This window comes from Bos mutus, chromosome 26 (assembly GCF_027580195.1).
Source record: "Bos mutus isolate GX-2022 chromosome 26, NWIPB_WYAK_1.1, whole genome shotgun sequence".
Classification (NCBI taxonomy): domain Eukaryota; kingdom Metazoa; phylum Chordata; class Mammalia; order Artiodactyla; family Bovidae; genus Bos; species Bos mutus.
This window is the reverse complement of record NC_091642.1, coordinates 42,618,377-42,626,893: the sequence shown is the minus strand read 5'-3', so window position 1 is coordinate 42,626,893 and position 8,517 is coordinate 42,618,377. Positions and strand designations below refer to the sequence as shown.

At 39.5% G+C, this 8,517-nt stretch overlaps 1 non-coding gene across 1 annotated transcript; it reads right to left on the bottom strand.

Moving 5' to 3' along the window:
- Positions 1-7,498: 7,498 nt before the first annotated feature.
- LOC138985861 (U6 spliceosomal RNA) lies at positions 7,499-7,602 on the bottom strand. Its single transcript, XR_011462828.1, has one exon. It is a non-coding gene; the product is annotated as a U6 spliceosomal RNA (small nuclear RNA).
- Between the last annotated feature and the right edge of the window lie 915 nt (positions 7,603-8,517).

Here is an 8,517-nt window from a genome sequence, read left to right as displayed (position 1 = left end):
TAAATCTTCTTTTAGAATTTCCTTCAGTCCAATAAATGCCATGAATCAAATGGTTTTACATCCACATATAGAAAATTGAAATCGAAATCCTATCTCACAATACTCACACAAATTAACTCAAAATAGATGAAAGGTTTACACATAACACCTGAATCTATAAAACTCCTAGAAGAAATATAGGGAAGATCACTGATCTTGGCAATAATTTTTCTGAATATGCCCCCCAAAAAAAAGCACAAGCAACAAAAACAAAAATCAATACTACAGCAAATGGAAAAGCTTCCAAACAGCAGATGAGACAATCAACAAAATGAGAAGACAGCCTACAGGAGAAAATATTTGCAAACCATATGTTAGATAAGAAGTTAATATCCAAAATATAAAGAACTCATACAACTCAACAACCAAAAAACAAACAATTCCATTGAAAAATAAGCAGAGGAAATACAAAGATTTTTTTCCCCAAAGACATCCAAATGATGAAAGGGTATATCAAAGGATGCTCCACATTACATTTTGAAATATATTAAAATTTCTCTAATTTAGAGATCACATTTCATGTACTCTCAACTCTAAGACATGGCTAAAATAGGGAGGAAATATAAAAGGCTCCCAGGTCATAGAAACTTATGAAAGGAAATCCATGCATTTTATACCATAGGAGAGTCTCTTCAGCTCATGCAGGGCTTGGTGATTTTTAATTTACATAAAGTTCTAACCAACCTTTCTCTGTCTTCCAATCACAGATTGTTTCTAGAAGCAGTCACGCAGGTAGCAAAAGCGATAGCTAAAAGAGGGCTCAGATGAAAAATGACTCAGTCTATGACAACAGTCAGTGATCACAGAAACAGCTTGAGTCATTTTTGCTTGATAGTCTGTAAATCAGCAGAAGAATGTGTACCATATTTGAAAACATTTTCCTCCAAGATTTTTTTTTTTTAAGTTTGGGGTTTAAAAGAAAGAACTTCATGTTTTAAAGCTATTTAGAAAGTAAAAATGAAGATGGAGACAAAAACAAACAAATCTGTTTCCAAATGCTACAAGGTTTTATTAAGTCGGGATTTGGAGAATTTTTATTTTCTGCATTTTACTTAAACATTTAATTTTTGTGCTATGATCATGTATTATTTTTGTGATACAAAGATAATTTTTTTAAAGGATGAATGCAGGGTATGAAAAAGTCACACTGAGTAACTAATTCAACTAGGTTAAAAAAATGGTGTCAACCCTGCTAATCTACTCTTGGACAAGGACATGCTTGCATGCTTAGTTGTGTCCAACTCTTTGCAGTCCCATGAACTGTAGCCTGTCAGGCTTCTTTGTCCATGGGATTCTTCAGGCAAGAATACTGGTATGGGTTGCATTTCCTCCTCCAAGGGATCTTCCTGAGCCAGGGATCAAACCAGCATCTCCTGTGTCTCCTGTATTGCAGGCGGATTCATTATCCACTGAGCCAATATTAAGTTCAGTTCAGTCGCTCAGTCGTGTCCAACTCTTTGCAACCCCATGGATCAAAGCACGCCAGGCCTCCCTGTCCATCACCAACTCCCGGAGTTTACCCAAACTCGTGTCCATCGAGTTGGTGATGTCATCCAGCTATCTCATCCTCTGTTGTCCCCTTCTCCTCCTGCCCCCAATCCCTCCCAGCATCAGGGTCTTTTCAAACGAGTCAACTCTTCATATCAGGTGGCCAAAGTATTGGAGTTTCAGCTTCAGCATCAGTCCTTCCAAAGAAATCCCAGGACAGATTTCCTTTAGAATGGACTGGTTGGATCTCCTTGCAGTCCAAGGGACTCTCAAGAGTCTTCTCCAACACCACAATTCAAAAGCATCAATTCTTTGGTGCTCAGCTTTCTTCACAGTCTAACTCTCACATCCATACATGACCACTGGAAAAAGCATAGCCTTGACTAGATGGACCTTTGTTGGCAAAGTAATGTCTCTGCTTTTTAATATGCTATCTAGGTTGTTCATAACTTTCCTTCCAAGGAGTTTAATTTCATGGCTGCAATCAGCCAATCTTAGGCATCATCAAATGAAAAACACCACTGAAAATAGTTTTTTGTGTTCTTTTTCCTTGGAAACGAGGCAGACAGTGCTCACCTTACTCCATCTTGGTTGAGCTCCTAACCAACCAATCCATCAATGATCAGATCATGTGGTACTTTCAGAAAAACTAAGGCATCAACTAGTGTAGTCAGGTCTAATGGAACAGAACAGGTTCTACCTACTTATTAATTTCTCTAATTAGTAAACAGGCTGAGCTGCCTCTTCATGCCCAGGTGAGCTAAACCTTGGATTCATCATAAGAGAGCAAGGTTATCCTGAATTTGATAAGGATATTGGTGTTTTCCTAAAAGAACAGGTACCACAATGTGACATAGGGCTCTGACCATTGCCTAACAAATGAGTCCACAGATAAAGATGGGATGGAAGATTCATATTGTTTCCATTCCAGTGTGTCAATTCCCACGTTGGTATACTCAGAAGATTTAATTACTGAGGTTCAGCCTGATCACTGACATATTTGAAGAGATGCCAGGGTAAACAACCGGTCTGTTTATATCAATGCATTCTTGCTGAACATCAATCAGCCTTAGTGAGTTTCTTTTTAAAAGCTGGAATTGTGAATTGGCTGAGGAACTATTTCTTTCAAAAACCAAACCATTGAGCTATAAGCCTTTTAAATAGAATGAGCAGTCAACCAAAAAAAAAAGAAAAAGGGCTTCCGATCTCACCTCACACTGCTGAAAAACTGCCTCAAAATATCTTGAAAGAGACAGGCCACCAATAGCAGGTTTATGTAAGCCCTTAACAGCACCATTAAAGGGAGAAAAAACCATCAGAAAATTGGCATGATGTTCCTGACAGTCCTGCCAGCACTGCTGGGACAGGACATCTCTAGCCAAACCACAAGTCCTGCCATAATCAAACTGAATTATGAAACAAAAGAAAACATCTTGCTCTAGTTTAAGCAGGTCATAAGCCAAATTATCCTTGAAAAGTCTTTGCAGGGAGAAAAAACAAACCCAATTTGTAGAGGAGAAAATGAGATGCTAAGCGATGCTTAAAATCTTGCCCAGGAAGGAGGCTGCCTGCATCATACACGCGTTGAAGGTGGAAGTAAACGAGTGGACGTGTGTATCAGCAACTCTCCCAAGGACTGAGGTGTGCTTTAGCTGACTGAAACTCAAAGACATCTGCAAGATAAGAGTATCATAGCAACACTTGGTGCTGAGGAGAAAACGGGATCAGTGAGGACTGTCACAGTCAGAAAGCGTGTGCCCGTCTGAAGGGCACGAAAGCCCGGTGTTGATGGGTTTTCTCATTTTTTAGTGAAAAGTCAGTAGGTAAAGTATAATTGATCTATGACGTTGTGTTACTTTCAGATGTACAGCAAAGTGATCCCATTATACATATACACATGCAAATACATACATATACATATTTCTCAGATTCTTTTAAATCATAGCTTATTACAAGACATTGTATATGGCACCCTATGCTCCAACAGGTCCTTGTTAATCTATTTTATATGTAGTAGTGAGTTTGCTAATCCCAAACTCCTAATTTATCTCTCCCCTCCCTTCCCCTCAGGTAATCATAAATTTGTCTTCTATGTCTGTGAGTTTGTTTCTGTTTTGTTAATATGTTCCTTTGTATCATTTTTTTTAGATTCCACATATGAGGTATCATGTGATATTTGTCTTTCTCTGACTTCACTTAGTATGATAACCGTTATGTCCAAAAAGCCAGTGATATCAGTGTTTATCTTAATTTCTTGATTTCAAATGCAGGCAAACGATTCTGAATAAACATTTTATCATTATTTAGGTCAACGTTATGTGTGACAAACTTAACACCTGTCAACCACAAGTTGCAACTGCCAATTTAATCCATTGCTTCCTTTATTCAAAATTGTTTTCTGAAATAAACTCACAGACATAGAAAACAATAAAAATGAAAATGAAAAAACTAGTGAAAAATAAAAAAATAATGAAAAATTAAAAAAAAAACTAGTCAGATAAGGAAGGGATGTAGAGAGAGGTTGGGGTTACAAGATGTAAGCTTTTATGTACAGAATGGATGAACAAGGTCCTACTATAAAGCACGGACAACTATATTCAATATTCTATGATAAACTATAATGGAAAAATATTTTAAAAAAGAATGTATATATATATCTAAATCACTTTGCTGTATTGTAGAAATTAATACAAAATTGTAAATGAATTATATTTCAATTTTTAAAAATTGATAATAAGGAAAAAAAGGGATGCTAAAAAATATTTTGGAAGCTAAAAAAACATTTTGGAACCTGGGGTTAGAGATGGACAACCGTTTATAAAGAAAGGTGGAATCCCATTTGGGAGGGAAGCAGAACCAAGGTGGTGCATGGAGGTGGCAGTGGGAATGGAAAGAGGGCATACATTTGAGAAGTACTGGTGAAGCCTGTCACCAGGATTTGACAACTGCTCAGTGTGGGAGGTGAAGGACGGGGGAAACCAGACGTCACTTTAATTTTTCTAAGATTGAGAGAATTTGATGCCACTAACCAAAGGAGATGTGGGAAAACAAATTGTTAAAACGGATTCAATTTGAGTACCGGCTATTCAGGCAGGTCTAAAAGCATTAGAGTGAAACCTGAGGTTAATGTTTGTGACTACAACGCAGAACAAAAATCTCATGAATATAGCAGTTCTTCCAAGATTCTAGCAAATTGGAATTTAAAAAATGCATATGGGAGAGAAATAGATTTAATTTCCCCTAAAAGTATTACAACCTTGTTCAAGATTTCTGGCAGAATCCAGAAAAGGGGAAAAGGTGAAAAAACATGGTTGCCCAAGAGTGTTGTTTTACTTTTGCATAAGAAACACCGGGAGGAATGACTCCTGTTTTGCCTAATGGACCACAGCTGAGCAAGCTGAAACCTGATGTTTCACATTCCATCTTCCAACCTCTGCTCTGTGTCTGAAGTTTGCACTTAATGAGATACATGAGAGACTCCAGTAAATTATGAAATCTGCTGCTGGCTGAGATAGGTTTTCATGCTACAAAAGTGGGGTCTCATGTTCAGAGGAAAGAGGCTGGAGTTTTAGCCCTTTCCTTGGGGTCACAAAGAGTTGGACATGACTGAACATGCACGCACATCAAATTCGCATGGAGAGGATAAATAACTGTGGTTTAGAATACGGGTTTGGTAAGTTCAAATCCCACTACTGCCCTAACGAGAGGAAGTCACTTAACTTCTCTATGCTTCTAGTCTCTCATCCACTTTTAACGGCTTTTGTGAGGATTAATTGAGAAACAAATGGTAAGTGCACTTAAAAGTTATTAAATAGGATTGCTTCACAATTACTCTTTTTGGTGTAGATACTTTTACCGAGCCCTAATGAATAATTCCTCTCATACTTTAGTCTTAACCCATGAGATCTCCTATTTTCTACAACAAAAATTTCCCTTGACTTGGCATGAGTATTTAAGACCCGTGAATGAATTAATGCCTTCAGTAAAGGGAATTCTCAGAGGCCTCCCCACTCTGAGGTGTCTTTCCTGTATAGGAAGTTAGGCAGACAATTACTTATCCATGAAACAGAATGAAATAATGCCATTTGTAGCAACACGGATGAACCTAAATATTATTATGTTAAGTGAAGTAAGCCAGACAAGAGAAAGATAAATATCACATGATGTTGCTTATATGTGAAATCTAAAGAACAAATAAACTTATTTTCAAAACAGAAAGAGACTCAGACAAAGAAAACAAATTTATGGTTACCAAAGCAGAAAGGGCAGGGGATAAATTAGGAGTTTGGGATTAACATATACACTCTACTATGGTTTTTCCAGTGGTCATGTATGGATGTGAGAGTTGGACTGTGAAGAAGGCTGAGCGCCGAAGAACTGATGCTTTTGAACTGTGGTGTTGGAAAAGACTCTTGAGAGTCCCTTGGACTGCAAGGAGATCCAACCAGTCCATTCTGAAGGAGATCAGCCCTGGGGTTTCTTTGGAAGGAATGATGTTAAAGCTGAAACTCCAGTACTTTGGTCACCTCATGCAAAGAGTTGACTCACTGGAAAAGACTCTGATGCTGGGAGGGATTGGGGGCAAGAGGAGAAGGGGACGACAGAGGATGAGATGGCTGGATGGCATCACCGACTCAATGGACATGAGTTTGGGTGAACTCCGGGAGTTGGTGATGGACAGGGAGGCCTGGCGTGCTGCGATTCACGGGGTCACAAAGAGTCAGACACGACTGAGCGACTGAACTCAACTTGGAGCTGGCTCTTGACATCTCTGCTTTAACCAATGGGGCTCAGTCTCCTGGTATGCCTTCACAGCACAACTGTTTCCTTTTGGCAAAGATGACTGGGTGGGGGGCATGCCTTTCCTCATCTTCCTGCTGAGAACCTACTTCACAGCATGTGGGAGCTGTACACAGAGAAAATGTTGATATTGCTGTGAAAGCTGCAGAGTGCTGGAAAGGCATTAATTATCCTAACAGGGATCCCCCAGATGGAGTCAAGGGCTTAATGTATTTCTTCCTCTTAAACTTTATACACTCTTCTATTCAGGAACTTACTATTTAATGAGCATATGTCAATTTGGTGTTCGAGTCCCATTCTGTTCTTCCCTCTATCACTTGTACCATCCTAGAGTTTCACACACAGAGCCCTAGGTTTACCAATGACGCAACTGAGGCTCAAGGAAGTTCAAAGAGCTAGTAAGTTGCAGATACAGGATGTGAATTCACATCTTTGGATTCCAGTTGCAGCCGCCACATCACCCTGACACAGGAGAGGTGATCAATAACATGCCCGATAAACCCTCCTCTTCTTCAGCCCTTGCCTGATGAAAATTTTGCTCTACCATTCACACTCTATCTTCAAATCACCAGGCAACTACTAAATACAGAAATCAATCAATCAGCTTGTTCATAGAGGAAATGATATGGGGGCTGAGTGATGGAAATGGCAGGATCCTGAAGCTGGGGTTGGGGGTAAGTAAAGATGCAGGAGGCACAAAACAAGGAGACTCTGGGGCTCTCTGAGGGCAGAGGCACTTGCTGTCAGGCAGGCATATCACACCTCAAGGATAATACAGACAAGTGGTCTTCAAAAGCTTTGGCTCCTGAAACCCCTAAAAGAAATTTCTACTTCCTTGTGTATTTTTTTTTATTAATTTATATGTTAATTGAAGGATAATTGCTTTACAGAATTTTGTTGTTTTCTGTCAAACCTCAACATGAATCAGCTATAGGTATACACATGTCCCTTCCCTCTTTAACCTCCCTCCCCATCCCACCCCTCTAGGTTGATACAGAGTCCCTGTTGAGTTCCCTGAGACATACAGCAATTCCCATTGGCTATTTTACATTTATGGCAATGTAAGTGTCCACGTTACTCTCTTCATACATCTCACCCTCTCCTCCCCTCTCTCCATGACCATAAGTCTGTTCTTTATGTCTGTTTCTCCATTGCTTCCCTGAAAATAAATAAAAATATGGAATGCTTCACAAATTTGAGTATCATCCTTGTGTAGGGGCCATGTTAATCTCTGTATTATTCCAATTTTAGTATATGTGCTGCCAAGGCGAGCACTCTCGTGTGTTTCAAAAGAGGACATCTAAAGCTCTTACATGCTGAAATACTTATAAAAATTGTATTTTCTAAATTCCTGTATACTGTACACATATTTCAAATTTATTTTGGCCAAACATAAGCAGAAGAATCTGTATGTTAGATTTACAAAAAAATAGCCACAGACCTTAGTCAAACCCATTTTTATCAAATTGGGCTGCCAAATAGTAACCAGAACTACTATTAGAAACTATCAGACTTCAGTTTCAATTTCAATAGACATATTCATATATACACTTCAACTATGTGATAACCTTTTCACTCCTTCACTGAAGCTCTAAGACAAGACACAGTACTTGGCACGAGTTTGAAACCTAGAGAAACAAGATGCGGTCTGTTTCCACTTGCTTTGGGCTTACCAGTCTCCCTCTCTGGAACAATCTGCTCTGAAATCATCTCTGGGGTGATGCCCAGGAGATTTCTATATGTCTTGAAACCAGAGTGAGACTATATGCCCGGAGTGAGACTATACGCCCGGAGTGAGGCTATATGCCCGGAGTGAGACTATACGCCCGGAGTGAGGCTCCAGATGAGTAGACGTTTGCCTTTACTTTCTGAAGCAGAACTCATATGGATCCTCCAGCAAAAAAAGTTCTTGAAAAACAGTTCAAATGCAAGTTGAGAATCTGGAAGTTGATCCCCTTCAATGCTAACTATGCCCAGCAGCCCCTTAAATCTTTAGGTACCTTCACCTGCACCGCTGCGAACGATGCCTTCTAGACTCTGCTCTCACATCCCAAATTTCCCTCTTTCATGACTCAGGAATCTCAAACCGGCCCCCTGGCCACTACTGCAGTGCCCATCTAGATTTCTCTCTCTAACCCTCTGCCTTCAGAACCTAGGCTTCAAATTCCTGATTCTCACCACCTTTCCTTC